Genomic DNA, 24,067 nt, shown 5'->3' with positions numbered 1-24,067 from the left:
GGAACACGCTTCCTCTTTTGTGCTGAACCGCCCCCGCGAGCGCAAGTTCATTCCCTAATTTACCGACGTGCATCTGTGGAGGGAAGAGTCCGCTGTGCGCGGGTGCAAAATAGGAATGATACATGCGTCGGAGTTCAAAGTCAATTGCGCTGGGTGCAAGATAGGGCCCATAGTCTGTAAAAGCACGTTTTTTACTTCAAAAATAATGCATTAACCTTCTTTTCTTTTAGGTCTTTTAATTTAACAAAAAGGTACACCCCAAAGGTACACCCCACTGCTTTATGAGTGCACAAATCAGGACCATGTGAGGTTTGTTTTTGACAGAAAATCATTATACAGTCCAAAAAACCCAACACATGCCAACCAGCAATAAACGGGTGCTTTGATGTGGGCTATAGCGAGAGTATACGACAAGAAAGAATGAGAGAGAGAAGAAAGACAGAATGAGGAAGGTAGAGTGAAACTCCCTTCTGCTGAGCAAGTCGTCTTTAGACCTTCGGAAGTGGCCCAGCATTTTTGTTTAAAGACAAAAATGAAAATGCTATTTCTCAGAAGTTGCTATATCTTTGCTCAAGAGACTTAAAGTCCTTAGGAGAAATAAAAATAGACACAATGAGGCAGTTGCTGACATAAGAGTGCAGAGATATCTTCTGAAACTCTCTCAGTATGAAAGGTGTGAGGGATCTGTTTTCTCAGGGGAAAAATCTGAGAAGCGGGAAAATTGACTTTTTTCCTACAGGGAGAGACTGAGTCACACCATGATCTGAGTATGAAAGATATACCACTCAAAAGTTTGGGGTCAGAAAGATTTTTTTTGGGGGGGGAAAGGAATTCATACACTTTTATTAAGCAAGGATGCATCAAAATGATCAAAATTAACAGCATTTATAATGTTACCAAATATTTATATTTCAAAATAAATACTGTTCTTTGGAACTTTTTATTAATCAAAGAATTTAAAAAAAGAAGAAAAAAAAGAATCACTGTTTTCTCTTTCCCTGTCAGAATTTAAAAAAAAAAGTTGACAGTCAGCGACAGCATTTTTGATCATTTTCACAAGACATTCATGGCCCACAGAATATTTTTTTCATGAATATCTGAACAAACAATTAATCAAAAGAAATTGGATCGGATTTAGAACGATGTTCAAAACATACTTGCCCAGTTCTATACCTCGTCCTGGGTCAACATTTCATTCGGTAACATTAAGCAGTTTAGATTTATATGCTGTTTAATGTTTGATGATTGCATTATTTACATGTAATAATGCTTCTATCGCTTGTTTCTGCTTTTTCTCTGCCTGTTTTTTGATCCTGAGATTCTATACTCTTTCAGAAGATGCGTAATAGCGCCCCCCTTACCGTATAACGGGATTTCAATGGCAGGGAAAGGTTGTGTCGTAAATGACGGAAAATTCTGTCAATAGCAAGTAAAGAGTTAAGCAGCACAACTGTTTGAAACGTTGATAATAATAATAAATGTTTCTTGAGCACCAAAATCAGCACAATATAATGATTTCTGAAGGATCTTGTGACACTGAAGACTGGAGGAATGATGCTGAAAATTCAACTTTCAATATTACTGTATTACTGTATAAAGCATCTACTGAAAGAAACCATGCACACAACAACCATAGTATGGTTGACATTAAATCCACTAAAAAACAGCTAACTTTAAACCCCACACTAACAGTTGCAAATATTTAAGCTGTGTCATCTCGGAGTTTGCATTCCATTCTATTCTATTCACAACTCTATTTTAAAACCTTAATGAATTCATAGACAGCTGTCTTCTCAGGTGTGGAAGAAATGTACGGTAAAATGTTTGCATTTTCTTATATTCATAGAATCTTAGAAACATGATGGTAATTAAGGTAATAAAATGCACAAGGATTGCATGTGTGGAGTCCCTTGATTCTCTGCTACATTGATAGAACAATGAATTGTTACTAAAACCTTATGAATGTTTGTGTATGACCTTTGTATAGCCTACATAAGAAATGTGTGACTAATGACCGTATTAAACAATATGAATATCCTAACTGGATCCTAATATGGAACATACACTGATTCCACAATCACAACTGCTCTCAACAGAGTTTGATGGATGTTAGCATGTTGCTAAGCTAACACAATGTTGCTACAGTAAGCAAACACAATGCTTTGATGTGTATAAAAATACACAGCACATAAAAAATATTGAGGAAAATCATCAAATTGTAATAGAATTTTATTAATTGATAGTTTTTGCCTTTTCAGTAAAGGTTTTAGCCATGTGAGGCAACAAGTTATCTTAGAAGCATCATAATTACTGCTCATTAGAACAGCTTATTTTAATGTGTTCCTTGTTTTTACAATCTTGTATCTGTTCAGACAGTCCATCTCTTTCTCTCTCTATCAGTGAGTGGTTGGTTTGTAAAGATGACAGCACACAAAGGACCTTTAATGGAGTTACGACACAGGACATCAAAGCCGTGATACTATAATCACTAGTGATGGACTCCAGCTGCCAATGTAATTCTCGCTCCCGTCTGTCCTGTCCTCAGAGGGGACGGGCTGTTTCGTATGACAGCCACTTTATCTCTCACATACACTACACGGTAAATTAAGCTTCAAGTAAAACAGTTTGACTGAGCCTTGAATGGATGTTGCAACACAACATACCTCTGATAATTGGACGAGTGAGAATACACTAAGCTGCTACAATAAACCGTTTTTAACGTTGACAATAATAAGAAATGTTTCTTGAGCAGCAAACCAGCATATTAGAATAATTTCTGAAGGATCATGTGACACATATTTCAAGATTTTTGAATCAAATAAATGCATGCCAGGTGACTATAAGATACTTATTTTATAAACATATAAAAATCTTACCAACCCCAGACTTTTGAACAGTAGTATATGGTGGTTACACTTTATTTTAAGGTGATGTAGTAACATTGTATGTACTCAGATAAGTAGAAGAGTAATATTAATTAACTACATGTACTTACCTATAGAGTTACTCTAGGTTTTGATTTAGCGTTAGTTCCTTGTAATTATGCATAATTTATGTTATTACTATAGTGATATAGTAACATGTAACTACGTCACCTTAATATAAAGTGTTACCTATATGATTACCGTGTCCAATAATTGTAGATGGCATGTGGAAGTACATATACTGTATGGCCACAGTCCATTTCAAGAATCCACATCTGTGTCCAATCACAACATCAGACAAACATGTAGCACACTATGGGTGGGCAACTCTGCTCATTTCTTATTATTCTCCCATAATCCTTAGCTTTACATTCGTCACAGCTGCCAGCATTATCCCAAGTGACGGCGAAAAGAAAACCAAATCAACACATGTGGCCTGATCATTCCCGCGCACATCATAGTTTCAAATATTTCCCTTTTCATGTCAATGTAAACTTGTCTTCTCATATAAATGCTAAAGTGGATATGGAAACTTTCTCTAGCCACAAAAAAAGAGAAAATCGCTTTACAGTGCTTGCCAAATATTCTAAAATATGTTACATTTCCAGCCTACAATAACATAACATTTCAAATGACGGTTTATTTAGGTAAAAATTTACCAAAATTTCCCTTCCGCCTTTGGCTGAAATCCTGAAGTTGGGCTGTTTTTCTGGGAGACGAGTACTGTCGGGAATGCTAACTGTGGGATTGAAGGCCAATGAAGACTCTAAGTGCCCATCTGGCAGATGACAGGCACCTCTCTGCCCACTCCACTGCTCTGTATTAAAATACAGAACACTCGGGTCATGGCACCAAAAAATGCTGCATCCTCCCTAAATCCCAGCACAGACAGGCTAAGTAATTAGAGAGATCAGAAGAAAAAGCTATAAATAAACAGACAATGGACCAAGCATGGTAGTGTGAGACATTAGCAGCCGATGAATCACGCTAAAATATTCTCAAAGCGAATGCAAAAGCAAACTTTATAGCATCTGAGTCACCTTGAATTCACACAGTCCATCAAAGGAAAACAGTGTTGCGGACAAGAAGCATACAGGAGCTTTGGGGTTGAACTTATAGAGTATATAGTGAAAATGTACTATAAAACTATTTGTCAGCATAATGTTTAGCAAGCAAAGTTGAATCAACGGCCATTACTGGCGTGCAAACACTGGAGGGAACTAATCACCCATTATGTGGAAAAATATGTCAGTCAGCCTTCATGGAAGTTAAACATGCAGTTTCTATTCAGTAAATCTGACTGAATTCAGATGAGTTAAGCAGTTTGTGGTGAGCCATGGGGTTTGGGTTCCATTTTAGGTAATTAAATATTAATTGGGTGTAAATGGACCTCTCCTCTATGTGTAAATTAGATTTCACTATATTATCAAGTTTGTAATAATTCACCATGGCCAACTTTATAACAATAAGTCAATTTTATTTAAATTTCTATACATTTAATTACATTTCTGTATGAAGATGTAGTTCAGTGACTAACCCAAAACACCATTAGTGAAACCATAAGGTGTTTCCTGCTGTTAGTTTCTCAGGAGCTTTGCTTTCGTGCCGCTTGAGAATATGGTGTAAAATGGCCTTAGTATATTTCTGATGGAGAACTGTGTGTGAAGTGAAGAGACAAAGCAAGTGTAATGTGAGAGATCTTAGCACCAGTCCAAACCATAAAGGCTCATTCACAGTTTTGGAGGGAACATGAAGCATCTGTTTTGATGGTCTGTGCCTCTCTCTGGCCTCTCGGCTCTCGCTGAGATTCGGTCGCAAAGTCACTCTCCGGAACGTTCTGTAGCAATTATTTCTGCTCAGTGGTGGTTAAACGGCAGCAACAGCTGGGGTGGAAGTTTGATGTCTTGGGGGAGTGTGTGTTTTATCGTATGTATACATGTGATTTAGGGTCCTGTTAGTTCACAATCCCTACCAATGACAAATGAGGGTCAGGATGGAAAAATGACATTTACGACTTTTACAGGTCTCACAGAAACCATGGCAGACAGGTTAGCTTAAGATTTACTTGCCTGTGTTCTTTAAGTACTTTTTCTTCACTTACAAACCACAAGTTCTAATACTGGCATCCAGCCTAGAAGGAGCTCGGGTGATGAAAAGAGACACTCTCAAATTACCCGTCACATATTTGGAGGAATGAGATTGAAAATGAGGGGCAAATTAAAGAGAAACACTTTCAGCCCATCAGCAGGAATCTGTTGAAATTTGAGGGAAGCTTGAAGTCAACATGAAATCAAAATGAACCCTAATTATGTTCTTAATAAGCTTTCCTGGTCTTACTATGCAAAATCCATCAGTGTATGTTCTTCCAAAGAAAAAAAAGCATGTGTTTGAATGTCGGCAACCAAAGAGTTGATGGACCCCATTGACTTCTATAGTATTTTTTTTTTCCTACTATGGAAGTCAATGGGGTCCATCAACTCTTTGGTTGCCGACATTCTTCAAAATATCTTGCTTTGTGTTTAGCAGAAGAAATAAATTCATACTGGTTTGAAACAACTTCTTTTAAATATTAAGAACAGTTTCAAAGAATGTTATTTTTATCACTGGTTTATGCTTAAAACTTGCCAGTGCAGCAAGATAGAATACTCTTGTATTAAATATACATTACACAACATGTCTCTTACTAAATAACCCTCGGGTCTCTCTCAGTCATCTCCTGGTGTGTGATTATCGTAGGGATTTCCCCTTCATACATCCTGAATCACCCTCAGCACAAGAGTCCGCTACTTTTTTTACTTGCCCTTGATTTCTTCCTGCCACCACCATTTGTTCTCCATTTGCTGCCACATAAAAAAAAGAAGCCCTGAGTCACACGCATCTCCCTCCCCTCATTCTTCCTTCCTCTGCCTCTAAATGTTTCTTTTAAATTACCTGTCAAATATCAAACTTCACATGGAGTACAAGAAGGCCAGGGACATCCTGATTTGAAGATCTCAATAGATTTGGAGAAACAAACAGTTCTCAGGTTTTCTTCTGCTTATTCTTCTGTTCTATGAGCATTTGCTAAAGTGCTCAGTCCTCTATGGGACTCAGTTGCTTTCAAAGTGGTGCTTTCATAGGATTCCATTAGTAAAATGTTTACTGAGTCTGGTGTGTAAGATCTTAACTGGCCTGCATGAAGCCCGCTCATGATATGAGACATGCTATATCCACATTAATAATATTGCAAAAAAAAACAAAAAAAAAACTTGTATTTTAAAACAACAATATATATTTAATCTTTTTGCATTGGCAATTTCTTAACTTGTTAATCTGCCAGTGCTGTAATACACTTATTAAATACACATTTTCTGAAAGTTAAAAAATATGTTTTTTGTAGATATTTTAACTGGGAAAAGAATAGTCAAAGACTAAATAAAAATTCATCAAGAAGTACTCTTTTTATAAAAAAAATTATCATTATATTTCTTATAGTGTACAGAAGTCTCTTGCGCCATGAAAACGCAATAAAATGTTTCTATAGGCACAACTGCTCAACTTTAATGCTTGTTTTAAGCATTAATCAACAAAATCTACTGATATTTATTATCCTATAAAAAATATATGATCAATAAGTTATGACAACATATGTTTTTACATTGCTTTACCTTGTCAAACTTCAAAAAGCAATTTTCAAGATTCAACTATTTTCAAGTCTGTTTAATGTAATTTAAACTTTTTTTTTTTTTTACAGTGACTTTTAATTTTACCAAACCATAACCATATATCTTAGCTTTGGCTTCTTTAAGCTTTCTCACTTCTAAATGATCATCTCCAAGCTTAAAATAGAGAATTCCATTGGAATATGAGAAACCGTTAGATCAAACATTCAGTGCAGGAGTTGTCTTTGAATTTTCAGTGCTTGAATTTTTTTTAGCAGCTCTGACACATTGATTAAAAATAACAGGGAGACAGACCACAGAAACAAGCCTTAAACTAGTCTGGTCTGCTGAAAGTTGCAGCAATAATTCAAAAGGAGGCAACTACAGCTCTTTCAGGCCATATGTGTCTATGAGAAATTAAGGGCTGCTCCATTTGGGCAATCGCTGACAAACACTGGTATCATTTGAGAGAGAGAGAGAGAGAGAGAGAGAGAGAGAGAGAGAGAGAGAGAGAGAGAGAGAGAGAGAGAGAGAGAGAGAGAGAGAGAGAGAGAGAGAGAGAGAGAGAGAGAGAGAGAAAGAGAAAGAGAAAGAGAGAGAGAGAGAGAGAGAGAAAGGGAGAGAGAGAGAGAGAGAGAAAGGGAGAGAGAGAGAGAGAGAGAAAGGAGAGAGAGAGAGAGAGAGAGAGAGAGAGAGAGAGAGAAGAGAGAGAGAGAGAGAGAGAGAGAGAGAGAGAGAGTCTCCTCCTCATGGACTCCAATGGAAAGTTCTTGGACCCACAGAAACTCTTCCCACATCAGAAAGTCTCTGCAAAACGATGCAGCACAACTGGCCACGCCCACCAGATCATTAGAGATTTCACAGGACACCCCTCATGTGTCATAATCCACACTGGGACCAATGACCTCCACTCGCTGCGCACCAATACTGCTGATGCTGTCCGCAAAATGGCAGAAATCACCAGCAAAAAGTTCCCAGAATCCCGGATTGTTATCTCCACACTTCTCCCACGACATGACACACCACCACACATCATCCACAACATCAACACTGAAATTTCCCGCAGATGTTCTGCACTGCCAAACGTGCACCTGGTCCACCACCACCACATCGGCCCCCAACACCTGTACGACGGACTCCACCTGCACAGAGATGCAGTGCGCATTTTTGCAAGGACCCTTAAAGACGCAGCCCTGGGCCGCAACCCACCCCCATCGAGACATCTACTACCGACTCCAGAACACTACCGGCCCATTCACCCCTACCTGCCCAGACACACCCCCCCGACCCCGGCGAGGAATCACCCCTACATGCCCAGACACACCCCCCCAACCCCGGCAAGGAATCACCCCTACATGCCCAGACACACCCCCCCAACCCCGGCGAGGAATCACCCCTACATGCCCAGACACACCCCCCCGACCCCGGCGAGGAGAGACAACGGCAGGACAAGCTTCTCACATCACCCACCACATCCACAACCAGCTATGGCTCACTACACACCGGTAAACCCGCAGTCACCAACTCCACGTCCACCTGCTGGCCATCAAGCCCTCGTTAGCAAGAAGAAACCCAACCCCCCCCCACACTCAGATAAATCCCTCCAACCGAGAGCACAGAGCTACGCTGAAGCTTTAGCCCGGCCTCCTGCTCCACCCACGACCTCCACACCTGCCAGCGAACTGAGCCAGATCAGAGAGATGCTGCACACACTGTGCAACCAGCTCCTGAACAGATGAGAACACACACAGTGCTCTACTGATGAAAAAAAAAAAAAAAAAGAAAAAAGAAAAGTGCACTAATGTAAATTGTTTGCCATGTACAGTTTCACATGTATACTAACTTCACGTTATTTTCTCTCTGTCTCACCAAATAGGTTTATCTTTTAGAATTCAAATGCGTTCATTTCAAATAAGTTGCTGGAATATTCAGGGTCTTAATTCTTTAACATTTGGTTCTAAAAGCACAGACCCAGAATTTCTAAAACATATCGAAGATGTTGATATCATAATCCTCACTGAAACCTGGTGTCGAAATGATGCGCTTACCTACTGTCCCTCAGGCTATTATGAAGTAGTTGTGCCCTCAGTTAAACTAAGTACAGTCCATCGTGGACGAGACTCGGGAGGAATTCTGGTGTGGTACAGGGAGGATCTGGCCAAACACATTTCTATTACTACAGTTGGAAAATTTCATTGCTGGTTAAAACTAAACCAAATTGGTATTTCAACTACAGACACATATCTCTGTGCCATCTACATTCCCCCAGCGGATTCCCCTTATCATGACGAGGAATATCTCAACAACATCCACACAGAAATCAGCCGTTTCCAGGCCCAGGGAAACGTGCTGCTGTGTGGAGACTTTAATGCAAGAACTGGATCCGAACCTGATGAAATAGATCCAAAGGGCAATGAATATGTGTTTGGTCAAAACCCCCAGAGTCTCACAAGAAAACTTCCACCGAGAAACAACCTTGACCAAACGGTAAATAAAAGCGGTAGAGAGCTGGTGCAGCTCTGCCGAGCCTCGGGCCTGTACATACTGAACGGCAGGACCAGGGGGGACTCTTTAGGGAGGTTCACGTGTTGTTCAGGTCTTGGAGCTAGTGTAGTTGACTATGCCATCACTGACATGGACCCATCCTCCTTCAATGCATTCACTGTCAAACAGCAAACTCCGCTTTCTGACCATAACCAAACTAACATCTATATCAAAACACAACACACACCAGAACTAAACAGACTGGAAACCTGCCGCATGCATCAGGTCCAGCAGAGATACAGATGGGCTGCAGACAGCGCAGACAAGTTTGTCCAAGCCCTCGGATCTGAAGAACTAAAAAATCTAATAAATACATTTATTAATAAGAAATTTGAAACAACTAAAGATGGTGTTAATTCAGCTACAAATGAAATCAATTACATATTTAAAAAAGCAGCACATAAAAGTGAATTGAAAAAGAAAGGCAAAAAATACACTAAAAAGACTTCAAAAGATGAAAAATGGTTTGACTCAGACTGCAAAACTTTAAGAAAACAACTTAGAAAATTATCAAATCTGAAACATAAAGAACCATACAACACTGACATACGAATTGAATACTTTTCAAAACTAAAAATATATAAAGACACAATTAGAGTGAAAAAGCAACACCATCTGACCAAAAGTATACAAGAACTAGAACACTCAATAAATCAGAATCAGTTCTGGGATATGTGGAATAATCTGAGCACAACAAAACCACAAGACCTACCAATACAGGATGGAGAAATTTGGACAAATCATTTTGAAAACTTATATAAAGAAATCCCATCAAAACAACTCAATAACAATTATAATCTGATCAAACAAAATCTACAAACTTATGAAGAGACAATTAAAAATAATCAAAATCCACTTGACTTCCCAATTACGCATGAAGAATTGACAAACAAACTCAAAAGCCAAAAAGGTAAGAAGTCTTGTGGTCCCGACAGCATTCTAGGAGAGATGCTGAAACACAGCACACCTGAGCTGCAGGCGGCCGTGCTCAAACTATTCAACATTGTACTTAGTTCAGGCTGTTTTCCTGACATCTGGAGCCAAGGACTTATTACCCCAATTCATAAGAGTGGAAATAAATTGGACCCTAATAATTTCAGAGGCATTTGTGTGAGCAGTAATCTGGGGAAGTTATTTAGCAGTATTTTAAACAACAGAATTGTAAGCTTCCTTAACGAACACGATGTCCTGAGCTCGAGTCAGATTGGCTTCGTTCCAAACCACAGAACTACTGACCACATTTACACCCTACACACCCTAATCGATAAACACGTAAAACAGACCAAAAACGGAAAAATATTTGCATGCTTTGTCGATTTCAAAAAAGCATTTGATTCTATTTGGCACAACGGATTATATTACAAACTTTTACAAAGTGGTGTAGGGGGTAAAGTTTATGACATTGTAAAATCAATGTATTCGAACAACAAATGTGCAATACGAATTGGCAACAAACATACAGAATTCTTCCCCCAGAAAAGAGGAGTGCGGCAGGGCTGTAGCCTGAGTCCAACGCTGTTCAACATCTACATTAATGAACTAGCGGTGCAGTTGGAACAGTCTACGGGCCCTGGACTCACTCTACAGGACAGAAGCATTAAGCTGTTACTGTACGCAGACGACCTGGTGCTGCTGTCACCCACCGCACAGGGACTACAGCAGCACCTGGACCTGCTGGAGAACTACTGCCAGAACTGGGCCCTGGCAGTCAACCTCACAAAGACCAACGTTATGGTCTTCCAGAAGAAGCCCAGATGTCAGGAACACAGATACCAGTTCAGTCTAGGCAGCACCAGCCTAGAGCACACGATGCAGTACACTTACCTCGGCCTGGTCATCACTGCATCGGGGAGCTTCAGTGTGGCAGTGAATGCGCTCAGAGATAAAGCTCGAAGAGCTCTATATGCAATTAAGAAAAAATTCCAAAACATTGAATTACCGATCCCAATCTGGTGTAAAATCTTTGATAGTGTTATTCAGCCCATTGCGCTGTATGGAAGTGAGGTTTGGGGTCCACTCAGTGATCAGAGCTACACTAGATGGGACAGACATCCAACAGAAGCCCTACACACAGAATTCTGCAAAATGATACTAAAATTACAAAGGAAAACACCCAATAACGCATGCAGGGCAGAATTAGGCCGATTCCCATTGATTATTAATATGCAAAAAAGATCCCTCAAATTCTGGATGCATCTAAAATCAAGTCCCACAGAATCGCTACATTTTAAAGCACTACAAACCCAAGAACTGAACCCCGAAAAGAGTTCCCTCAGTCAGCTGGTTCTGAGACTCACTAACCCGACTAACTCTACTAACACTGACCAGTCTCAGACCAGCACTGCTTCTCTCACACACATCAGAATAAACCAAATTATCAAACAATCTAAACATACATATCTGGAACATTGGGATCAGGAAACCAAAACACAAAGTAAATTACAATTCTATCGAACTCTGAAATCAAATTATGAACTGGAAGAATATCTCCAGAGTGTGAGAGACACAAAGCAGAGACGGATCCTGAGCAAATACAGGCTGAGTGAACACAGTCTCGCCATCGAGACCGGCAGACACAGAAAGAGCTGGTTACCCCGAGAGCAGAGAGTGTGTGTTCAGTGTAGGACAGGAGAGATCGAGACCGAGACACACTTCCTCCTTCACTGTCACAAATACAGCTCAGTCAGAGACCTCTACTTCAGCAAACTCACTAACACAATACACAACTTTACAGCCATGACTGAAGTAGAACAGATAAAGATCATATTAGGAGAGGGACACACCGCAGCACTGGCTGCCAGATACGTGTGTGTGTGCCACAGCCTGAGAGACAGCAGGTGAACGTGTGTGTGTGTGTGTGTGTGTGTGTGTGTGTGTCTGACCTCAGTGTGTTTCCCTACTGTCCACCACAGTGACCCTCAGTAATGTCTGTATGTGTGTGCATATGTTAAAACACTGTGGTATAAAATGTTCACACTATGTAATTGGTCACACTATTCATTTGTACAATTAATTTAATTTGTACATTTAAATTTAAGTTATGTTATAATATGTTATTATTTTGATGTGTTTATAATTATTATATGTATTCCAAGCTTTGGCAATATTGTATTGTGTACAGTCATGCCAATAAAGCAATTTTGAATTGAATTGAATTGAATTGAGAGAGAGAGAGAGAGAGAGAGAGAGAGAGAGAGAGAGAGAGAGAGAGAGAGAGAGAGATTAATTTAAGAGCTCATTCACATAATCACATTGGTATGAATTAGCATAATCCTCAGCACTATTCCTTTAGCATGACCAGTAATTATTTTGGTGAGCGGATACTATGAAGGCATCAAAAACGGGGGCCATTATCATCATAATAATGTCTGTAGACCAATGCTTGTCAGTCACACTAATCAAGGCTCACAAAAAAAAAAAAAAAAACTGACAATGAAAGACCCTTTTCCCTGGAGGGAATCCCCCCACTCACAAAACGTACACATTCCTAGGAACCTCAAGACTGAAAAGTGGGACTGGGAACATGTTTCTGATAATAATACAACTATTTAAGAAAGCGGTCCTTCAGTTAGTACCAAAACCAATGCATGACAGGGCTTTCAGTCACATGGTCTTTCAGAGGGGTCTCTTTTGGCAAAGCCTGATCTACATTGGAGTCCCAAGCTATTGTCTGGGACTGAGTGAAAGACATTTCCATATTATCTTGGCCTGGCAAGCCACCAGCCGCTGCTTACAAACACTTTCTTTGAATAGACTTAATGTATACTTGCTTTGTCGGAAAACAGCCCCAGAGATGGGCACAGTGGCAACAAATAATGTAATAACATGGGTAATGGCCCTAATCGCATCATTTTACCATGCTGTTGTGCTCCCATTACTGATTTGCTTTGACATACACTGCTGAAAGCAAAGAAATGAGGGAAATTCAATGATGTGGCCTATTCATATTACAGCAAATGACGTTATTGTGCTGTCCGGTTTCATCCTGGTAAGGATTCAGGCAACTCACAAGAACTCTCATTGCTTAACTTACTAGAAGTTTTAGGCATCATTGGCATGTTACCATTCAATAAGCAGCATAATTATGCCTCATTTTGTCTAAATTCTAAAGCAGCATTGCATGTATGCTTTGAGGAGGAGACAATCCCAGAATGCATTGCAATGGTGGCCTGATAAAAAGGTACTAATTTTTTATTCAATACTGAAAAATATTGATAAAAAGCTGCATCTAATTTAAAAAATGGACCATGTCACCCAAAACTTCTGTGATTTTTTTTGTGCTCATTGTTGTATTGTTAAAGTCCTAATAAGTTAACGCTGTGACCATCTTATCATATTTTCTATGTAGGTATACATCTTTTCTTTTCACATCACAAGTTTGGGGTTGGTAATGTTTCTCTTGTGCTCACAAGATCTCTTTTTTTAAAATCAAAGATACAGTACAAATTATGCCGTAATAATGTGAAATATTATTACAATTTTAAATAATTGTTTTCTATTTTGATATATTTCAAAACATAATGTATTCCTGTGATGTCAAAGCTGAATTTTCAGCATCATTACTCCAGTCTTCAGTGTCACATGATCCTTCAGAAATCATTCTAATATGCTGATTTGCTGCTCAAGAGACATTTATTATCGTTATAAATAGTGCTGAAAACAGTGCTGCTTAATATTTTTGGGGAAACCGTGATGCATTTTTTCAGGATTCTTTTATGAATAGAAATTTCAAAAGAACAGCATTCATTTGAAAACATAATAATTGTCTTATATTCTCACATTTGATCAATTTAATCTGTCCTTGTTGTATAAAACTATTAATTTATTTAAAAAGAACAATCACTGACATCAAACTTTTGAACACTAGTTTGCTTGAATGAGGAAAGACCAAAGTCACCTAATCTGTTTGTCAATATAGCATATTTCAAATTAGCATTTATTATTTTCCTTCTTCCTCAAATTGTATAAAAACCATTCTATCCAATGTGAAAATGATCCTAAAATGCGGAACTTCCATTCATACATCTAGAGTATTGTGCGTTTTTGTGGTTCATACTGCCTCAGGTAACCTACTTTTAGCTTAGCAACATGCATGCTAACACCAAATTCTAATGTAATGAACTGAGCACAATAGTTGAGGACCAATGTTTGTGATTTCTGTTTAAGAAACAAGAAACTTCCTGTCTGTGTAGACTAGAGCTATCTAAATCAGTCCCATATGAGGTTGTTTTTCAGTTGTGAGGCAGGTAGACTGTATGCAGTGAGGCACTGGGTTTTTAGAAAGGAGCTACTTTCTCTGTCAAGAGAAAGTAGTGATGTTTTTATTGTACAAGAGTACAATAAAAAAACATAACAGATCGAAAAATAGACCTCACACGTATGACCTCTATCTTCTGCAATTAACCATGAGAGTACTTGTATGCTTCTATTCTGCGCTTTTTTCATTGTGTCCTGATCACACATGTACACACAAACATCTCACAGCATCACTAACCACTGGAGAATACTTTTAGATTCACTTCCGCAAGTCATTTCAGAGATGCAAAGAAACTCAACTACTCATACTACCCAGTGCAACGTTTACAGATCAATTCCAGCAATATTCACTACTGCCAAACTATCATGCACTTCCTGTTCTCCTGTTGATCCAATGTCCACTAATCCAGTCATAAACACACACGCACACACACACACACACACACACACACACGCACACACACGCACACACACACACACTAGTTCTTTGAAGTTGTTTGGGCACAGATGTGGCTAGGGCAGCTCTATATTAGCTAGCCATTGTTTTTCAAGGCCTGTTATTAATACAGTATGCCCTCTGTTGATAACGACACATTTCCGAAAGGAAGGGAAATGGGGAGGGTTAGTTAATAAGAAAAGTCTAGTCTGCATGCAGGTTATTTCAACATTTCAGATATGGTCTCCCCTATCACCCCCCACCTACCCATGCAGGATGGCGGCCACCAGATCAGAGTGATCAGGAAGTTCACGTCCACTGGGACAAAGAAATGAATTGAGCGCAAATCATGCAAATAGGGTAGCCAGCCGTCCGTACAGAACTGTCCGTATAGGAACATAATCATGTGCCCTTTATTAAATCCATACAGAACACAGTTTGTCCATTGATTTGGCAACTTTCTGTATACTGAGACATCTGAGAGAGCTTAACGATTTATCACATTTGAATTGGTTTTGCATACATCTAGTGTTGTCACTATACTGGAATTTATCATTTCAATACAATGAAAAATATCTCTTCAATACCATTTTCGATACCACAGAGGGAAAAAAAGCCACAACATTAAGATAATACAATTTAACCAGTCAAAGTGTTTTCTTATCAACTGAAACACTTTTATTTTGGTTGGAAACTGCAGGAAGTTTGTGACAACAGGTTTACAAACACATCTAGGGTTGCATTATATGCACCTGAGACCCGCAGTGACGGAGTGATTGACAGCTGCTGTCAGACTCGCTAAAATGGAGAGTGACTGGAGTGACGCAAGTAGCTTTGCAACCACAGAGCGGTCATTTGAAGTCGAGGACTTTTCTCCCCCACCTTCCCCTGAAGTGGAGTATGTTGAATTGTCTGTGGACACAGGGCCAGAGTAGGGTGACCACCTGGCTATTGCTCTGTTGCAGGTCAGTAGACCTGATTTTGCGGGACAATGCGGGACACGAGGGAGAGAACTTACTATTATTATACTAGGTGAATAAATATTGATTTTATATTAGATGTCTTTTTGCAGGGATGTTAACATGCTTTAATTTGCTAATAGGCTTTATAAAAATGTTAATGACGGCACTGACCGGCGCTGTGAACGTCACTAATAATATAAAACTCATTTTAACAGCACGGGTCACCTGTAACTGGTTTTAACCATGTATATTTTTTCTCCCATACCTTATTATATGAACAAAGACGCTTTTTCTTCTCGGCAGCTCCAGATAGATCCATTTTTCTGTTAGGTTTTTGTGTGTGTGTGTGTGTGGGTGTGGGTGTGGGTGTGGGTGTGGGTGTGGGTGTGGGTGTGGTCCCCCCCCCCCCCCCCCATTTTACAGAAATTATCCAGAAATTATCCAGAAATATGAGTGTTGTCGGGTCACTTAAACGAGAGTTACTGAGTATGTAAAAGCGAGGCCATCAAAGGTTTACATTATTTTTAAATGGCATATAAAAAAACTGAGAAAAATGAATTTTCCTAAAAAGATTTTTCTCTGCTGATCCTGGTAACCCTAGTCACAAACCTTGCGCGATAAATGATCTTAAATCGCTTGTCATTGCATTTTTCCTTAATTCCCATTCTTGCTATTTCAGCAGCACATCAGAAACCTGACTTCACACATTTCTGTTTAACAACACAAACATTGTCTGAATGCAGCCAGTGAGTAAATATGCCTCCCTTCATTTTCTTCTGAAGACGACTAAACAGAAGAGCGTTTGTACGGCTCGGTCATGAGCCACATCCCGCAGGACAGACGCTGTAATCTTTGCATCACCGTGTCTACATGGCATGACATTTCACCTAAAATGAAAACATAAGCAGAAGAGGGAAAAACATACACTATCATTTTTCATTTCTCATAAACAGATCAGCTTCACTCTAAAGTCAGTTCTCAAACAGGCAGCACTGGACGGCAGTGTCTGGCTCTCTCTGTATGGCTGAATGGATAGAAGCAGAGAGGCTGAAAACCCTCCGTGTGCCATATAAACCCACGGGCAGCATGCCAAACTAACCCCTGTCTACAGCTCTTCAGACATCCCCACAGACCCAACATTCAGTTGAAAACTCCCTCGATGAAATCAATCATAAACATGAAGGTAGACACACTGTTTAAAACCTTTCACAGCAGTTGTTGCAAGAACATAATTGAATGACAATCCATAAACACTGGTACTACATGAGCATCATTGGTTAGGTCCTTCGCAACATGCAAATGTGTAACTTTAACTATTATGCCATATGAACAACTATTGAGTAATGATACTGATATAGATCTCACAAACCTCAAGTACACAAAACTTGCTTCATTTAAAGATACGGTAATAAAAGTTTACAGCTCAGTAAGCAAAAGCAAGACAAATATGGGATTTTTTTTTACTAATTCAAACCAGAACCCAGAGCCTTTATGAGCCTATTTGAATGATACAATAATGGAACAAGAGTTTTGATTCAGACATTTGTGGCACTGTATGCTTTTTATTGCAATTCTTTTGAAGTCCTGAAGTACTTTTTATGCACTTCAGACTGCATACTTACATTCACAACTTGCCGTAAGAAGCAGCGGTACAGATTCAGCAGTGCAGGAAACACTGGACTATGATTCATCTTTTCATTTTTAGAATTCAACGGTTCAGTTTGTAGTCCTAAAACCCAATTAGCATTTCCTGTTTTGCTGTACAACAGAAATTACAGCCATACCTCAAATGTAAATTTGAACTCATCGTGTGCCCTAGGCACACTACAAGAATGTGAAATGCTATACTTGATAAATCAAAAAACCATTGTAGTTCTACTTAGAACTGTCAGCAACTTGGTTTTGAAACCATGTTCGAGGTATGACTGTGTGTAATTTATGAAGCAAGAACAAAGCCTCTTCAAGTAATAATAACCACAGGTCTGATTTCACTCATAAATCCGAAACCACTATTCTAAAAACCCATTATAAATTCCCCAAGGGAACTATGTCCACATAAATGACCAGGTTGTCTTACAAATTGATGCCATTACGATGCCTTTATTATTTCTAAAATGCATGGCTCCTGTTTGTTTATATTGTCTCTGTGAGATGTTAATCATAACAAAAGAATATAATCCATGATTGTCTGTGGCTTTGTAGTAGCTCACTGAAGTCGTGATAGGATGTCACATTACTCTAATAGTCCAGTTATCTGCAGCATGACCACCCATAGAGGACAGAAGCAAATGACACACAGGGTGAGCTTGATGTGGCACATTATGTACGCTCTCAAGACGCCTTTGAATTCCCAGCACCACTCTGATAATTTGGTTTAATTAAATTTGCTCTGTTTTTACATGAAGGAGGCACACACTTCCTCAGCAGGAAGCAATTTCTATTTGAACGGCGTGGAGGGAGTGAGTGCAGTCAACAAAACAACAATCAAACATACCTCCCTGTTATCCAGAGAAAATTGCAATAGGCCCCTTGTTCGATAACAGAGTGCGACAAGATCAGGCAAGCCCTGTTGGGTCTGAGACCGGCCAAACATGTCTGATGACAGCTGACGCTGTCAGTTTTACGTGAAGAAAAACCGATCAAAGCGGAGAATCGACATTCCAGCGTTACATTTTGTCGACACAACATGCGAGAGAAATTGCCCACATTCATTTTGTGATTCAGGAGTGAAACAACTGACTGCAGCAGCTTGCCATCATTATGTTATATGCTAGTGTGTCATGCAGATATTGTAGTTCTTCTCGTGTCAAATCATACAAAGTCACTAGTAACAAAGTCACAAAGTTTGTACCTTAAATAAATCACTTTTGCTACTGTCATGAACACAGCATGATCTACAAATGAGTATTACATCTAGACAGCATTGTAATGACAATTAGAGGACTTTATCAAAAAGTAACTCAATAACCTTATCACTTATCTCACATGTGTCTTGGGTCAATTATTAATGATTTCACTTCACAACATGTTCAATAAATGTTTTGGTTTGCTGTGCAGTTTTCTGCAGGTGGGTGATTTTTGTGATTTTTCAAGTTTTGACTTCAAATGAAAAAAAATTATTTACTCCTTAAGACTAAGTTCCGGAAACATTTATCAAATAAATAATTAATCACTGAAATAAAGATCTCATCATGCAATTTCATTTCGATAATAAATCCAAACTATCACAAAGTAAAACAATTTGTAATAGTGTGGATTTGTGATGAAAATGCCACGATGTTAAAGGGATAGTCCACCTAAAAATGTCATTATTTACTAGTTCCAAACCTATATGAGCTTCTTTCTTCTGTTGAACACAAAAGATGATATTTTAAAGAATGTTCGTAACCAGACAGTTGACGGTAGCCATTGACTTCCATAGTATTTTTTTTCCACTATAGAAGTCAATGGCTACCATCAAATGCTTGATTACCAACATTCTAAGTGTTTTTCGAGAAACTCAATATAGTTCTCTAAAATGCTTATCGTGACAAATAAGTAATAGTTTTTGGGACAGTTATTACTTGTTATTTTAAAAAAGCAGTTTTGTTTTTTTCGGTTTAGTTTCACAATCACTTTATATATCATGTACAGATTTATTTAGGCTTTTATTCACATATAAACATTGATCAGTGAACATTAACAGAAGCTCAACCGAACCTCCTTCACGCTCGAGAAAAAATTGTGGAAGCTCAAACGTGCTGCTTAACACGAGAATGAATCTCATTGGTTCTCGCAAGTCAAGCGAACATGCTTGAGCTTCCGTTTATGTGTGAGTTGATGAATGTTTATTTCTGTATAAAAGCCTAAATTAAATCTTTTCATCATATAAAGCGATTCATCATAGAAAAGTTGGACTAAACCACTCAATTCATATGGATTAGTTTTACGATCTCTTTGAGAACTATTTGAAGCGTTAATGTGGTAGTTGCATAGCTGTCTATGGAGGGACAGAAATCCCTGAGATTTCATTAAAAACTTAATACTGTATGTGTTCAGAAGATAAACGAAAGTGGGTTTTGGAACGATATGACGTAACAAGTAAATGATGACAGATTTTTCATTTGAGTGAACTAGCCCTTTAGAGTATAATTTTTCTTTTTGTAATTTTCACACTTTTTATTTTACAAAACAGCAAAGAAGTGTGCATAAGTACGTGAATTGGGACGCACATCATGAATGTTCTACTCTTTATGCTTGAACACTCGTCCTTCGTGTTTCCCCATTACTGCGGGGTAATCGAGAATGCAAAACTGTTCCATCAAACCATTTCATCAAGGACATCTTAAAACTCGAGGAATAAATTCAGCTCTTGTTAATATTCTGTTCTCAGAAACATTATCATCATCAGGAAGCTGTCTCAACTGGTGGATTCCATCATTTGCATAGACATGTGTACACTGTACAGTTTAGTCAAAGTAAAATTAGTATTACGTAACATTTGCAATCTATCTGCCATGATTATTTACAGATTTTCTGTCTAAAATATTAGAAAATATTAGACACTCCAAAGTCTAACTTCAGACACATTAAACACACTGTCCTCAAGTTCAACCAACAGTTTTAATGGGAATGAGATTGTGAGAGAAATTCAACGAATGTTTTCTTGAGTCTTTTCATGTGTGAAAAGCTGAATTCTAGTACTTTCCTGTTCCCTTGACTACAGATATACTTGGGTCACTGACCCACTGTACCTGCAATGTTCTCTACTCCTACTAAATCAAGGCAGCTCAGATGTTTGCATCCTTGTTGTTTGTTCTTTAATGATCATTAGCAGCAGAACATCTGGTTTGTTCAGTTTACTCACATTGAACATCACATATCTCATCTGCTGCTGTGTATCTTAGCAACAAGCGCTGAACAACAATACAATTAAGTTCAATGATAACGCAGAGAATATCCATTTAGGCACTGAGGATTATATACCAGATTACGGTATCCCCATTGTGTCCCATTTGAGAGGATTTAGCGCACCCCCTATAGAATAGATTCCAGAAACATCCACGGATCCAATCAGACGTTTCTCGATAGCAAAAACAGCTTCAGACTTCACGGTTCAAACTAGTTCTGTTCCATTTAAGATTCAAACCCTTTGAAGGAAACTTCACTTTTTTTCACACCCACCCTTTCTTTTGACATTTGAGTAAATTAGTAAAACTCCATGAAGCACCAGAGCTGTGCTAACCGACATATACTGAATTCAAAAGCTTTCCTCCGCTGGTGCTCATTTGCATCAGTTTTGAGAAACAGCTCCAAGGCCAGAACAGAGTCCAAAGTTCCAACAATAAAAACCATTTCTGACAATGCTTTGTTGTACCAAAGCATGAAATCTGGACTCTGCTATACTAGAATCAGTCAGGGGAAACTCAAGTGTAAAGGACAGGTGCAGACACAGAGTAAAATCTGCACTGCTGCAGAGTCGAGTGTCAGCAGTGGAACGAACCCTGAATCTCTGCTCTGCCAACCAGAAAAACACTATCTGCCTAATAAACATGTGAGGCAGGGCTTCTGTCCCGAGTGTTTGACCTCAATCCAACTGTTTTGATGCTTCTTAGATGTGGGAAAACCGATAGATTTAATACAATAGCCTATATTGTGATCCTACTTAAAAACCTGCTATCTTGTCTGCGTTTATGTCGCAATAGGCTTTATTTTGTGCTGAGAGGGTATTTACAGTGAACTGATATTTACACACTTTGCTGACTTGCAGATAACCATCTGGCAGAGCTATGTAATGATGAGTTATGTGTGACACGCATTTATCCTTTATTGTGCACTAACTAATGGCATTACCCTTAGCCCTATTCTGACCAGGAAGTGTAAAGGTTTAAGATCGGCTCCATAAAATAAGCATGCTGAAAAAATATCTGTCTATTTGTTTGAGATAAAGTTGTAGAAGACAAGAATGTTGAATGCTGTTTCAAAGGCACTTCATATGACTTTTATTTAGCTTATACTTAGTACATGTTACACAAATGAAAGGTCTACATTTGCCTTTTGATCAAATCATAAAAGCATAAATGTGACGTGTTGCTCATTTGTTTTGACCGGATCTAAAATTAGATCAATAGATGTATTACATACTTATGTACTGAATACATACTTCTGATGAAAAATTAACGTGTTCGATTATTATAATTTTTGCATATTGTGGGGCTTAAAGTAAAACATAATGTACATGTCCAGAGATTCTAAAACAAACACTCATTAAAAAGCTAAAATATTTGAAAAAAGAAATGTTGACATTTAGCAGTTTGGTATAATCGCATATTATTACTGCTTTAGTCAGTGTGACAAGATAAAAAATAAAAAAGTATGACATATTTTGGCCTTTAATGAATTGTCTCATTTTGTTTGCATCAAATGGAGCAATGAAGATTACAATTTTTTTTTAATTTCCTTGAAATATATATATATATATATATATATATATATATATATATATATATATATATATATATATATATAAAATCTTTTTTATTATTACTTTTTTTTTTGGAAAAAATGCTCATATTGAAAGTGCATGAAGTATTTAGTAGGTAACCACATAAGTATTTAGTAAAAACTACTTTTTACTGGACAATTACACCACTGGACATTTTTTAGAGCGAATCCAAATAATTGTGGAAATTCTGCTCATATCCAATACATGTGTAGAACTCACTGTCTTGAGATGATTGTTTACACGTTGAAATACTTATTGTTTAAGGCAAATCACATGTAAGCTAGTTGTATTTAAAAATCCCATGTCTCTCATCCAGGAGCAGAAGAAGAAATCAACAGATGACTCCCATCGGCTGGCTATGCGTAGAATATTTGACACCTAATCATCCAGACTTAACTCATTCCGTTACATTCCACTTCTCCCTCAATCGGTATGCAGGGAATTCTGTTGTATAAATAAATAGCACTGGGATAGCCTACAGTGTCCGTCTGTCCTCTCTCACCCGCGCCATACAAAATATAATATGAGAGAAGTTCAGTGTATATGTGGTCACAGTCTCAACGGGCTCATTCTCATTACAGGTATTTCTCCCTCCGCGCAACTTTTCCAGTCATAGTGATATTAAAGGAGCACTTACCCCAGGCGACCATCCGTGGATCAGCTGTTTCTCCGGTCTCGAGTTTATATGATCAGCGCAGCAGGTTCCGCGAGCTCAGGTCAGCACTCAAACAACATGCTGTATTTACAGATGATCACAGAGGAAAGTGCCAGTGAGGCTGGAGAGCTGCAGTGCGCACTGAGGTGTGTGTCAATGACACACACACACACCATTACCGGTCCGGTGCTGCTGTGACTCTGTGCCTGCGATCGTCCGCTACACACACAGATGCAGAGGGGTGGAGTGACAGATCCCAGCCGCGCAATGTGTCACGGGAAGTGTAGTTCTTCTGCTCATGTGGCCACCGCAACAAAGCGGGTGTGTTCAGGTGGCTGCTTTCCGTGTGTGGATGATGTGAAAATGAAAAATAAAAAGGTAACGACAGTTTATATCGTGAGGAAAAGTACTAATTGAGTGCTGCATTTTAAGCGAGTGCTTTAATAATGTGTGCAATTCCATAAGAACATTTTTTCATATTTTATTATGACGTTTTGAAAATCCATATAAATGTAAGTCAATTAAATATTTTTTTATTGATATACAAATTATATCAAGCTTATACATTTAATTTTACTGTAACTCCACATGTCAGTGTGGGAGGGGCAATGAAACATTCAGCTGAACTTGATATTGTATTTTAGTTGTGTTTTATTGTGTGTAGCCTATATATATTGCTGCTTTTTTTTAAGTTAGTTTAGTCATATTGTTAGAACAATTCAATATGAATATGAAGCTACAGGATTGCTAAGGTAAATTTTATCATAAAAATATTAATAATAGTAAAAATTGTATCTTCAGTTTATCCAGTGTGAGTGTGTGTGTGTGTGTACATTCTGTAATACATTCTAAGTACACGCAACTTGAATATTTAAGTTATATTTAAACTTAAATCACATTCAACTGACTCAAAAAAATTATTTGAATTTTGTACAACTTATTAAAGAAGATTTTGATGAGTTAAAGCAATGTAAAAACATATGTTGTCATAACTTATTGATATACGCATAAATATTAAATTATACAATACACAATATAATACAATAACAATATGCTACAGTGATTTACTTCGTAACACTAACATCAGCATGGAAGAACCTTGAATTTCATTCTAATGGAAAGACATCAAATTCAGTATCAGGTCCAGTGCTTCTTTCACTGTACC

The 24,067-nt window shown here is 38.3% G+C and overlaps 1 protein-coding gene across 1 annotated transcript in view; it reads right to left on the bottom strand.

Moving 5' to 3' along the window:
* pag1 (phosphoprotein membrane anchor with glycosphingolipid microdomains 1) overlaps positions 1-23,176 on the bottom strand; it is a 55,939-nt gene extending 32,763 nt beyond the window's left edge. The window contains exon 1 of the mRNA XM_079590393.1: positions 22,885-23,176. The gene's annotated coding sequence lies outside the window, so the exon portion shown is untranslated. The remainder of the gene's footprint in view (positions 1-22,884) is intronic.
* Between the last annotated feature and the right edge of the window lie 891 nt (positions 23,177-24,067).

Source organism: Phoxinus phoxinus (assembly GCF_949152265.1).
Source record: "Phoxinus phoxinus genome assembly, chromosome: 19".
NCBI classification, from domain to species: Eukaryota; Metazoa; Chordata; class Actinopteri; order Cypriniformes; family Leuciscidae; genus Phoxinus; species Phoxinus phoxinus.
This window is presented reverse-complemented; position numbering and strand designations above follow the sequence as displayed.